The following is a 13,444-nucleotide window of genomic DNA, read 5'->3' on the forward strand; positions in this document are numbered from 1 at the left end:
GATGGGCATCGCTGGAATATTCCCATATTAGAAATGAGAAATTTTACGATCTTTTGGTACGTACCGAGAGGCATCTAAATTTTAGTGTAAAATTTGGTATTTCTTAGTACCACACAAAATTTTATATAGAAATTTTGGTACCTCTTGGTACCTTCTGAAAGACCGTAAAATTGCTCATTAGAAATAGTCCTACGAGAGAATAGTTAGTGCTGAGAGGCACCATTGTATGACGAGGGGGATTGTTGGAAAATTTATAGATAGGAAATGTGGGGGAGGGGGGGAGTGGGAGTTGCATCAGCTTAAAAGTGAATAGTCATTCGTCACTTGAGCTAGTTTCTTGGGTGTAGCAAAGATATCTCCACCATTGCGTTGGACTATCACATATATATATATATATATATATATAAAGAAAAAACAGGTAGTACCATCATAAAAATGAACTCACGGAGAAAATGCAATAATCAAATGGAATATTTCTCCCTGGTAAATCCCGTGTGATGATTGGTTTGCCCATTTAATGGAATACTCCATGGTTGGATCCGCATCAAGATTCATACTTACCTCTTTCTACCTCGCCTCCAGCGAGATAGCGGTAACTGCGGCCCAATCAAATAGGTTTTAAGACTGGGAAAGGTTGGGGGTGGCAAAGAAGCGTATAGGGTTGGATCTCGACACTAATGTAGGGAATGACGGTTGGAAGAGCGCACCTAGCCACCGCTAGGTTGAGAAAGAGGCAATGCAACAAGGGAGAAGGGTATTATGGTGGGTCTCACCAGCGCCGTTGTTACCTTCATGCGTCGGCGTGGCTAGGCAATGGTTCTGATTAGGCTCGTATGTGCGGGGTAGTGGCAGAGGAAAGAAGAATAGCAGGGGTGTTTAGAGCTTCGGTGCTTACACGAATCTCGTATCCTGATCCAACGGATCATAATAGGGTATAATAAGAAATCTTAGCGAGGTCACCGTTAGAAATGAAAAAATAATAAATGGAATGTCTTTCTACAACCATACTATTAACTGACATTTTAGTGATTAATCAGAGAAGGAAAAAACATACTCCATTTAAAGTTAAATTTGCCATTTCTACTGCACCTCAATCTATAACCATATTTAAACCATGTTAAAAGTCATTTTGGTTTTCTTCTACCTTCCCTACACCCCGTTTTCATCTATTTCTCCTTGTTCATTTAAACTGTAACGATCTATGTTGCCTCTTGAGGGAGCTTAAATGCATCCTCTCTATATGTTACATAAATTACCAATCAATTATTTTCATCAATATGTGGCGTCTTGAGGGAGCTTAAATGCATATCATTTTGTTGTCTAAGTCATCTCTATAGTATAAAATCGTCATGTCCCCCTCATATAATTTGAGAGCTGGGAGGTTCATGAATTAATTTGGCGCATCCAAGCTAGATGCTTGAATGGAGCGAGAAATTAAAATAACAAGAAAAAAATCATTAAAAGCTGGTTATAAGGGAACTACAGGGTTATGTATGAAATTGATTCGTAGGGGTAAAGTAGAAATACCTGAGAGTATTTGTATTTTTCCCCCTAATTAGAGACATATATAGCCGCACACCCTCAACACGAACTCACTAACATCTTATATAGTATATAGTGGTTGCGGTAAATTTTTTGCTGTATTCAGATGGAAAGTCCAAATTAAAAACATCCAATTTATTTCCTGAAATCATGTTGCATCATCCAAAGTAGATTTTATATGGAGAGATCACACGCTTATTCCCGTTTGCAGATGGTTTTCTAGCGTAAATTTTTTTTGCGTAGAATTATAGATAAATTGTGGGACTGACCTTTCGGTCCTCTTATGGACTGTATAAAGAATACCATTATGTAAATTAACACGACATTTTCTGTGAAATCCAGCGGTGGTATACTATTCAAAGGAGGCACGTGATCCGCGACTATAGCGCTTGTTTTGTAGGATTATTCAGTTGACCAGACATGCATACATTTGCACAACGTGTTTGTTTTCAAGTAGTTTAGATGCATAGTCCTGGAAACACTCCCATCTTCTTCCAGGAAAATTCACTGCTCCTCCTAATAAACAACCATTATACCCTTGCCCGTCCAAATTTACATTATTAATGGTGTGTTGCTGTACGAATTTATTTAAAAACCATGAAAGGAAAAGGGCCCTGGAATATATATATGCGTGCGTTCAACATACGAGATACAGTTATATCTTTGGCCGAAAGCTGCTACTAGCCAGAAGATGATTTATAATAGTATTCAATAAATTGGCCCCATGCCTGAGTGTACGTCGTTTGTCGTTTCACATAATTTTGTTTCGCCCCTGATACATATATATATATATATATATATATATATATATATATATATATATATATATATATATATATATATATATATATATATATATATATATATATATATATATATATATATATATATATAAAGTCTCTATCCTACTACCAGGTGTAGCTACTCCCTTCACGTCTAAAATACAGAAACACTTTCATACATATTTATGCTCTCTTCCAACAAAAAATACAAACTCTATACATATAGTTGTATCATTCATATAAGATTTAATAGTGTCTATACTTTCTGTTGGGTGGAAGCAGAAACATATACGAAAATATTTCTGCACCTTAGATGTAAAGGGAGTAGCTACACCTGGTAGTAGGATATATATATATATATATATATATATATATATATATATATATATATATATATATATATATATATATATATATCCCTCCACTAATCCTGGACGATGGAGCTTCGAAACATCCAGTGAAATCGCGAGGCTTTTCCTGGCCTTTCGTGAAAGCAAGGCAGATCGATCGATTAGCTAGCTAGCTAATATTAATATCATGCAGTGTGCTCCTTCGGTCTCTTTTCTTAATCCGGCCCCATTTCGATTCGATCCCCTGGAGATCAGCTGATGGATGACCATACGCGTTACGTAGCGACCGACCGGTAGTAGTACACTGTACTTCGACGTCGTGTAAGCGGCATGCTGCAGCCTCATCCGTGGACAACCGGCTGCGTTTGCGTGGCGTCGCTGACGTACGATTCCAGCCGCGTGCGTACGTACGTACCTTGATCGCAGTCAGCAATGGCGCATATATATGTCGGTGGTTGGAAGGCGACGCTGTTGATCGATCGGTCTTGCAATCTAATCTAGCTAAGTGTTCGAAAGCATGGTACGTACGTATATAGGGACGTTGCAACGTCCTTGTCATCGTGTGGACCAAATGTTTTGCTCCGATCGACGAGGAACGGACACGTCCATTGATTTCTCTCAGAGGATATATGAATGCATATGTATATTTGTGTACGACAGTTCAGACTATATCAGAAAAAATACTACCTTTCTTTGGATAGATATTCATATTATTACTTATCTCATCAATCGCTTTACATTTAAAATTCTTCCTGTTTTATCTTCCATTTATCTATATACCTCTATCCATTCCTTATTTATTAATGGGCACAACCATTTTTTTCTCTCAGCCTACTACATGCTAAATAAACATATAATGGCTTCCATTTTCGTATGGAGGTAGTAATTTTCGTCAGCGTGGACAACAGGTTCATTCCAACAAGAACGTTGGAATTTCCTAACATCTAGGCTCTGTTTGGAACCAAGGATTTTCAAAGTAAAATGAGAAATAGTATGAAACAGGGACGCATACGAATTGGGACTTTTTGCGTGTTTGGGAGAAAGCAAAACAGTAAATTTAGGAAGGAAGGACATTATATATCCGAATAAATGTTTCTTTGATTCTGTTGATTTAGGCCTTATTTCAAACAAAGTATAGGAGAAATGCATGAATGGTTGTTTGACTTGTACATAGGAAAAAAAATAGAAATGTTGAGTATTAAGTAGTAAATGTGATTTTCAATGGTCTAAGTCATACAATCTAGGGTCAAACTAAGGTAAAGAGTATCTTTCAATGGTGCATTTTCTCAACATATCCTACACAGATGAAAAGAAAAACAGGCGAGCTCAAGGCTGATGTTAGTTGTTGTATGAAATTCCCTTGAAAGTTGAAACCAAGTCATAGGAAAAAATTCTGTACTACTTTTCTTCCTTTGTTCCGTTCTTACAAATCAGAGGGATGAATAGTAACAATTCGTATAAATTTCCAGTATTTCCTATGTTTTAATTTTCTCCATTTTCCGTACAAACAAAAGAGCTGTAAGCAGTCAAGCCGGATGGAAATTCTTTATTGGACACTGTTTTTTTGGCGTTTTCCAACTATGTGCGCGAAAATACTAATGCGCGAGCCTCCTCCGAGTGATCCGTTCAGCTTCCTTTTTTGGCCACCGCAGTATTCATTCTTCTTTTATTTTGGCCCTTTGCTCCTCTTTCTAGTTTTTAGCACGCAGGTCTATGACCATTAGTATTAATTCATACCTTTCGCTACTACAGAACCCTCTATCCGTAACTAACCGAAATAGGTATTAGCCACGGGTATGTGGTCCGTGACGGACAAAGGGTTACTGAAACTCAAATGTTTCACTCACGGGTCAACGGACTGTTACGGATAAGCAATTCCCGTAATGGTTCGTCATTTCGAACCGTGACCGATACTGATCCAGGGACCCATGGTAAGTGAAGAAGACCTGTGACCGATAGTTAGTCGTAATGGCCGAGAACGAAGAACTGTGACCGATCTTGTCTAAATTTGTATCTGTGCTAATAAATTAGAAATATATAAAAATATACATTAGAATCTAGATAAACATAAAAATTCTTATAATATGAAATGGAAAGAGTACGTATTTTAGTAGTGTGCTAGTGCTGAGAGCAACACACATGGCCTCGCAACCCACATACATATTATTTTGTCCTTTTGCAGATTTTTTTGAATTTGTTTTAAATTTATATGTATAAAGTATATATATATATGTAATTTATATGTATAAAGTCTATAAATGTATATAGTTTATATGTATAAAGTATCTACGTATAAAATCTAATGCATAACAAATATGCTACTAAATTCATTTGAAATTTATATGTATATGGTAATCATAGGCTAAGCATATTTTCAGTACATAAGAACTCTACAAGAAGTAGTATTTACTTTCTGCCATGTGTTTCTTTTTCAATTTTACTCCTACACTAATTTTACTACACATACTACTAGACATAATATAGGTGATTTTGACACTCGGATTCAACTCAATGATGGCCCATGCCAATCTTAGGGTATATTTTTAGAGTATAGAAAAATCCAATTGTACTACATATATAGTGGGAGGTGACGCCAATGGCTTATGTCTTAAGTTTTTGCTCTTTCCGTTTCGTATTAGAAAGTGTTAATTTTATCCCTATCTCAATTAACCGATGTGTCAATAAATATGTTTTATATATGTATTCAAATTTATTATGATCCACGTGAATCTTTAAAGTACTAGAACATCTTATAATGTCAAATGAAACTGATAACAATTGCAAATGAGGTTGGTTAAACTAACATGACTAGGCTGTAGCGTTTAATGACACAAAGTACTTAGTTATAAGATTACTACTGCTGCAAAAGTCTACCAGATTTTGACGAATATCTTTGCTAGCTATGATCTTGACCATAATTCACTAGGGATATGATCTTATCCACGAAGAAACACTATAACATAAACAGAAGGCGTCTTTCAAAATTGCTAGGTCCAAATCAGGGCATTGGGTCAAGGATTTTGATTATGGACGGGGTTCGAGATTGCTGACGGTGATTAGTCTAATCACGCAACAACCATTTCCCCGTTGCTGCTGGAGCATATATAGATTATTCTATTAATTAAGCTTACAATGAACTCGCGGATCAATTAACGACTCTGCTGGTGGTTAATATATTTCGTCGAACATTCGTCGGCTTATATATATATATATATATAATATATATATATATATTAATCTTGTTTTGGTATAACTGGAGTAGCAAAACCAGTCATCGGACAGTGTCATCCATGCGTAGTAGCTATTGGTTGAGACATATTGAGTGGTTCACGATAGAAATCATTAAGATTCAATGGCTGGCTATGTAAAGCGATGAATATTCAAGAAGCTGTGTGTTGTTCGACCGATCGATATCGTCAACTCTTTTCATTACTACAGCAGAACAGAACTGTCTCGTAAAGACATTTTTGCCCTACTGTTCAAATGCATAATACCTAGACATTTTGAAAAGTGCTGATAATTACCTTGTGGTGGAATTTCTTTATAAAAAGGCTTTTTCACTACAGCACAAACCCTTTTTGCATGCAGTCAGATCTATTCTATGCATGCATGTGGCTGGGCGGCTCGTCTAGTTCTTTTCGTTTGTGAAAATGGGTGTCTTTGCACAATCATTATCGCGTACGGTCTACTTAAGTAGACACCTACGATCGATATAATTGATCTTCATGTGCAGTCCTGAAAGTTTAGCCCGCCTTATCATAGGCACTATGCCTATCGCTTATGAATATCGTTTCGGTAGAAAAAATATATTTTTCACTTCTTTAATTAATCCTATTGTTTATCTCGTGATAAATAGTATAAATAATTTTAAATAAATTCCAATAAAACATAAACACTGCATGTATTTGAATATTTATAACTTAGCACCGTAGTAATTAAAGAACAAGTAGCGAGCACAATAACTATTTTCAAACAAAGATAAATATGTATATGATCATATTCAAATTTCGGTTCCAAACAGACCATACCATTACTGGACAAGATTTTCATTGAACGTATTCGGTATCCCACTCTACTAGGGACTTCGCATTTATTATCCGCCTTATTCGTCGAAAAATTTGCCAAGATTGTTATAGCAATCCTACAGGAGGAAAAGCGACATGTGTCTACGTCTAGGATGGATCTATAGGATATGATATGCGAGCTATAATCTGGCATATATACTCTGTATACTCAATATATATATATATATACATATATGTATTTTTTTTTTAAAAAAAAGAAACACTAACCTCCAGCGAGGGCGCGAGGCAGCGACCAGCGGCAAGCGGGCATGGGCCGAGGGAGGCCCACGCGCACGCGCGGTGGATGCGGCCCACGCAGTCATGCCAAATGCGGGCGTTTCGCATCCATCTAACAGTATGATCAATATAAATAAACCAACCGCACACTACCCATTAATTAATTAATCGATCGTTAATTAAGCTGCATCCATCCACATATGGTACTACGTACCACTATATAACATTATAACAATCGATCGACGAGTCTGTTGAACTAGTCAACACAGAGAGTGCATCCATCTTCCAGCAAGCTACGTTCATTTCATTTAAATTAACAGAAATAAGTACTACGTCTACCGTTTCGATGGGATATGGCTATTAGTATTAGATGGTTCACTCTGAACATACTGAACATATAGCAGCATAGCGCGATACAGAACATTCACGTGGCTGCGGCGGCGCCTGTCACATCCGAAGTTTAATCATAAGCCGAAATCGTAAAAGGAATTAATTTTAATTAAATTGAAGCCTGCAAATCGTTAAGAAGATTTAAACTCAAATTGCAGAGTATAAAATTTTCTTCCAAAAATTTAATTTAAAACTAGGCAAAAAGGTGAGGCCTTCCCTTTTCCTTTTTCCCCTTCTTTTCTCCCTTTTTCTTTCTTTTTTCCTTTCTTTTCCGGATTGGGCCACAGCCCAATCTCTCCTTCCTCCTCCTCCTTTCTCCTCCTTCCTCTCCCTTCCCTCCTCCCGGGCCGGCCCAAACCGTGCGGCCCAACTCTCTCTCCGCCTCGGCCCAACTCCCGCGCCCCCATCTCGGCCCAGCTCCAAGCCCACGCGCCGCCGAAGTCCGGTCTGCCTCCCCCGCGCTGGCCGAGTCCGAGCCACCGCCGACTCCGCCAGACGCCCGCAACCGTTGCCGCCGAATCCGCCGCCGTGGCCGACTCGGTCTCTCCAACCACCTCCGCCCTAGCCGGCCGCCCCTCCTCCTATAAATCCCTACTCCCCTTGCGCCGCCGCCACATTTTCCCCTTCGCCCGCACCCGCCGTCGCACCGCCGCCGATCCAATCTCACTGTCCGCGTGTCACCGCACTCCTCGCCGGTCGTCGTCACGCGTTCCGCCGCCACGCCGACGCGTCCACGCCTTCGTCGTCGCTGATGAGCGCCACCAACTGTTTCCCCCCTCTTCTTTCCCCCTGCCGCCGTTGTTGGTGTGCCCGCACCGTCGCCACGCGCCGGGAGCCACGCGCCGTCGCCGTCGGGTCGCCGCCAAGCGTCGTCGGCGCCATGCCGTTGTTTTGCCGCCCTCGCCTTCCCGCACCGCCGCCCCGCCACGTCCCCCTCCTCTTCCTCCGTGCGCGTGCCGCCCGGCCGGCGCCACCGTGTGCCTCGTTCGGTCGCTGCCACCCCGGCCGTCGCTGTTCCCGTCGCCGGCCTCTGCCATCTCCCTCCCTCTCTGCTTCCTCTCTCTAACCGGCCGGACCTACCCGTCAGCCTCCCTCTCTCTCACCCCCTGCCCCACCCGGCAGCCGCTCGTCACCCTTCCCCTCTTTCCTCCCCTCGGGCCCACCTATCACCCTCCCATCTCCCTCCTCTCTAACTGCCTCGTAGACCCCACCTGTCCGGTGCCACCCTCCCTCCGTTGACGTCAGCGAGCTCCCTTTATTGCGCAATAAGTGATTTAGGACTTTTCTGTTTAGTTTAAAAACCCAGAAAATTTCTAAAATTCATAACTAATTCGTCCGGTCTCCGTTTAAATCCATTCAAATTTTATTAAATTCATAAAATTGTCAAGAATCCATTTAAAATACTTTCTTTTGCGGTTTCAGTAGAGTTTGTGCCTGTTTATTTATTTTTGTGCTTTGTCGCTTAGACTCGGACCCCGCCGAAGCACCAGTTTACTTCGAGATCATCGCTGAAGTACCCCAAGGACCAAAGAAAGGCAAGTGGCACTCATATTTGATCATATAGAACCCATTATTGCAAATTCTCTGCTTTATTTATTCAAACCTGTATTGTTTTACTTAAAGTATTTATTGTATTTATTTTACAGATGATCTACTATTATGCCATTGTTTATCCAGCTTTATTTATGCTATGCCAGGGGTAACTTGAGTAAAGTTAGGCCTAGATTAATGCTTAGCCGTGCTGAGAACAAGTAGCTCATGGGATCACACTTTAAACATTACTAGTTCTGAATAGCTGTTAGTTATAATTCATTACTTGGTTTGGGTTGATTCCAACTAAAATATTGATCATGGTGAGCTATGGGTGCTTGGTTTCGAGAGTCGCACCCATGGTAATTAAGGACTGGTTCACGGGAAACCCTGGAAGTAATTTAGTGCTAACCATATGCTAATATGGGTAAGGTGGGATTTGAAGCATGGCTTCGAACTATTTGACGTACCAAGGCAAAGGTAGGCATGATGGAGTATGGATGAGACATCGTGGTGTAACGATGGTCTCTGCTGCTTCCGGATCTACCAAGGCACAAGAGGGGACTGCTCGACTTGGTGTAAAGGAGGGGGTGAAACCTGAAGTGCGTTGCGGTTAAATAGGGAGGGTTATGGAATGGGTCCTATCACGGTCACGGTCTCATTTCCGGTATGTCATGGTGGCATGTCGGCGCACGTTCAAGTGCAGTGGAGTCGTGTCTTGTGGGTACAGTAGTACACCTCTGATTAGAGTATAATCTATTCGAATAGCCGTGCCCACGGACACGGACGGACTCCTAGATACGCTATGATTAGTAGAACCTTTAATGATTTGAATAAACTGGCTTTCACTTGGGACTACTGCAACATGGTTTAACGTTGAGTGGTGGTTGAGCTTGTCGCAGCGTGGTGTAACGTTGGACAGTGATGTGGTATTTTACAACTGTTATTTATTTATTCTTTTATTTAGTCAATTACCTCTATTCAGTTTAATCTCTATTATTTATTAAATGCTGATTTATTGCAACTAATCTTAGCATGTCCTTGATGTCTCCTATGCATCATTTATTACACTCTTTTTCGTGCTGCTTGTTGAGTACGGTGGTCTGTACTCAGCATTGCTCAATTTCCCCTTCAGAGATAGATGTGGAATCCGATGGAGGTGACTCTCAGGAGTGAGTTGTCGAAGGCGTTGCCTGTAGACTGGAGTCGTACCCGTGGGAGCTAGTCTATGTTATCTTTCCACTGCATTCCTCGATTAGATTAATTGTTATTTTCATTTGTTTCTAAGAACGATGTTTATGTAATCAATATTGTCTTTTTTTACTCTGGCTAGTCCTGGATATGGATTTTAATACACAATTAGGTTCAGAAATTCGTGTGAGGAATTTCTGAGCGTGACAGTGACGACGATGACAATGCACACCATCCCCTCTAGCAATCCAAGATTTCTTATCTGATGGATCTTAGCTTAAAGAACAAGTTCATAGAAAATGGCAGTGAGATTTCGGTACGCAACGCTATTGATACGAAGCTTAAAGAAACGAATGAGGATAAATTGGTACCTCACATGTATCATGTATGATATCTGAACAGTATCATGACTGGAACTAGTGGTATTATATCTGTAATACCGAGACACATGTATGATACCCATAAAGTACCCTCCTGATAATACCTAATGAGTGTTACGTACTTCCCTTGTTTGACTAATTAAACAAAGCATAATAGATATGAGACACAAGGTACCGTACTTTGCTTTTTGTTACTTTGTTTTAATACCAGCTGATACTTGTAGAAATCACATAGGTAACCAGTTGTTACGTTACATGTACCACGTATGATATCACAGTATATCAGGCACAATACCATAGTCATGTACGTAACATGATACCCTAGGTTAACATGATACCTTACATGTAACATGGTCGTGTCTTGATTCGCCGTCGGAATCAGAATTTACCCCTTTGTCTGAACGGTACACCGTAATATAGCAGTCCCCATTATATATATATACATACACACACAGGAGTAGTAAATATCATATTCCAATACAGTGTTGGATAAAATAGTTAGAAAAATAGTATTGTAAGTCTCTCGTACTCTATTTTAACTATCGGTATAGCTTATGAACTATTTATATTGTATTTAGGGATGTTTTTAACTTAATCCATTAATTTAAGTCATAACTTGTTATTTAGTACATATATTGAATCATGTTGTTAATTTTACAATTGTACTAATTTTCTAAAATAGATTTACTGAATTATATATAATACATTCGATTCATATTGTAAGACTTTCTAGCCTTGTCTAAATTTATCAATTGATAAATGTATATAATTTATATATATATATATATTAACATCTATATAAATCTAGATGAAAGTCTTAAACTGTGAAATGGAGGGAGTAATAATTTTTGACCGGACATACTCTTTCTAGATTCACTACTGATAAAAATATTTATGTTTTAAGAGCTAACGTTGAAGGTCGTAATTTTCACGGTCACGTGTTTTTACCCTGGGTTCCCATCATCCCGTGGACTACGAATAGGAATGCTGAGCAAGCTTGTTGGAGAAAGCGTGGACCGCAGAATGTGGATAGAGTGGATCCGCATCGTTCTGAGCTGGTGCCACGTAGATGCATCGACGACTAAGGTCTGTTTAGTTCCAAAAAAGTTTTTAAAAAACATCATATCAATTTTTTAAATATTTAAATAGAGCATTAAACATAGATGAAAAAAACTAATTACACAGTTGTGGGAGAAATCTTAAGAGGAATCTTTTGATCCTAATTAGTTCCTGATTAGTCATAAGTGCTACAGTAGTCAACGTGGGCTAATGATGGCTTAATTATGCTCAAAAGATTCGTCTCGTGGTTTTCAGCCGAGCTGTGAAATTTGTTTTTTTCGTTTATGTCCGAAAACTCCTTTCGACATCTAATCAAATGTCCCATATGACCCATCTTTCAAAAAATTTTGGGAACTAAATGGGGGCTTAACTCCCGTCACCAGCGAATTGATGACTTTCGACAGGTCAGTTAGTTTGACTTCAATATTTTGTCACGTGCTTGCATTGCCTACTGTGCTTAAGAATCAATCCCTCTCTTTTCGCTTCGGTGTATATTTATAAGTTAAATTTTAAATTTTTAGTCTTATTTGAAGTTGATCGATTTTGATGTTTTTCATCGAATAAGTTTATTTTTTAACCTTAGCTTTTAGCTAGCTAAAAATACTTATATAAATTTTCCATTCATAATTATTTACAAATATGTCGTTTGAGATTCACTCATAACGTTTTTCTTCACGTGGGAGCATACGTGTCCGATAAGAAAAAATTGTGCCGCTGAGAGGCGGGACAAGTAAAGACTCGTGTAAATAAAGGCAAGTATAAGAAACAGAAGAACATCCTCACACAAAACAACCCACTGAAACAGTTATGCGCACACCGAGTCCGTTAGTGCGACAAGAAGAAAAACAGCGCAGACTTGAGCACTGAGAAACGTAATTGCATGTCACTGGCGTGGTGCCGCGTCACACACCGGCAAAAGCTAATGGAGGTCAAGCACACGGACACTGAAAACGCTGACCGTTAATTAGAGAGAGAGGAAATGATTTTGTTGCGGTTCATTTTGCCAAACATTCTGCCTTAGCATTACTGTTTCCTCGTAATATTTGGACGTCCGATCGCATGAAAAGAAAAAACGGATTCATTAGTACATTCAACCCGTCTCTCTATCAAAGCCTGTGTGCATCATCTATCTAGCTAGCTCCATCTCTCTTACGCATGCATCCATGCATTGCATGCATCATGATTGATCTTATTAAAGTGTGGTTTTCTCTGGGCTGTTCGGAAAAAAAAAACGAAATGTCATATTTGTAAATGAAACATAATTTATGAATAAAATATTTCTAAACATGTTCTCAATAATGTAAAAGAAAAGCTAAAAATAGACTGTTATGACGAAAACTCTGGGTTAGAAATTCAACATTAAGCTTATAAGCACAATCAGAAATAAAAGAACGAGCCTATATTTTGATTCTCTATAGGGTTCGTGCGCTTTGATCTTAAAATCATGCACAATTGTCCGTATCTCACACTACTTTTTTACTGGAAGTTGTTGAAGGTAGGAAAAAATAAACGGTCTTCGCCGGTGGATTCAAATCGTTAGTGAAATTAAAAAACAATCTGCAATGATGCACGGTTTGACATATCAAAAATTTATTTATTTTACAAAACAGATGGTGCCAATAAAATATTATTAGAAACCCAAATTCTCATTTTTATTTACAAGAAAATTATCTCTGATGATATTTTTAGTGATTTTTGGCTATTTGACCGTCCAACCAAAGTAGTACAAAGCTTTGATCGATCTTATTGTTAGGGCAACTATGACATGGTATTGAACATAAACTTTGTTGTCCTGTATCGTTGATGATATTTTAACGGTCTCGTATGGTAGTGGGCATGTTAGTTGTGCCAATCTTGTAATTAAACTTTAATTCAAAATATATATTGCATATTTATAGAAACTTTATTATTGTAAAGTT

The sequence above is a fragment of the Oryza brachyantha genome, chromosome 2 (genome assembly GCF_000231095.2).
Source record: "Oryza brachyantha chromosome 2, ObraRS2, whole genome shotgun sequence".
Classification (NCBI taxonomy): Eukaryota; Viridiplantae; Streptophyta; class Magnoliopsida; order Poales; family Poaceae; genus Oryza; species Oryza brachyantha.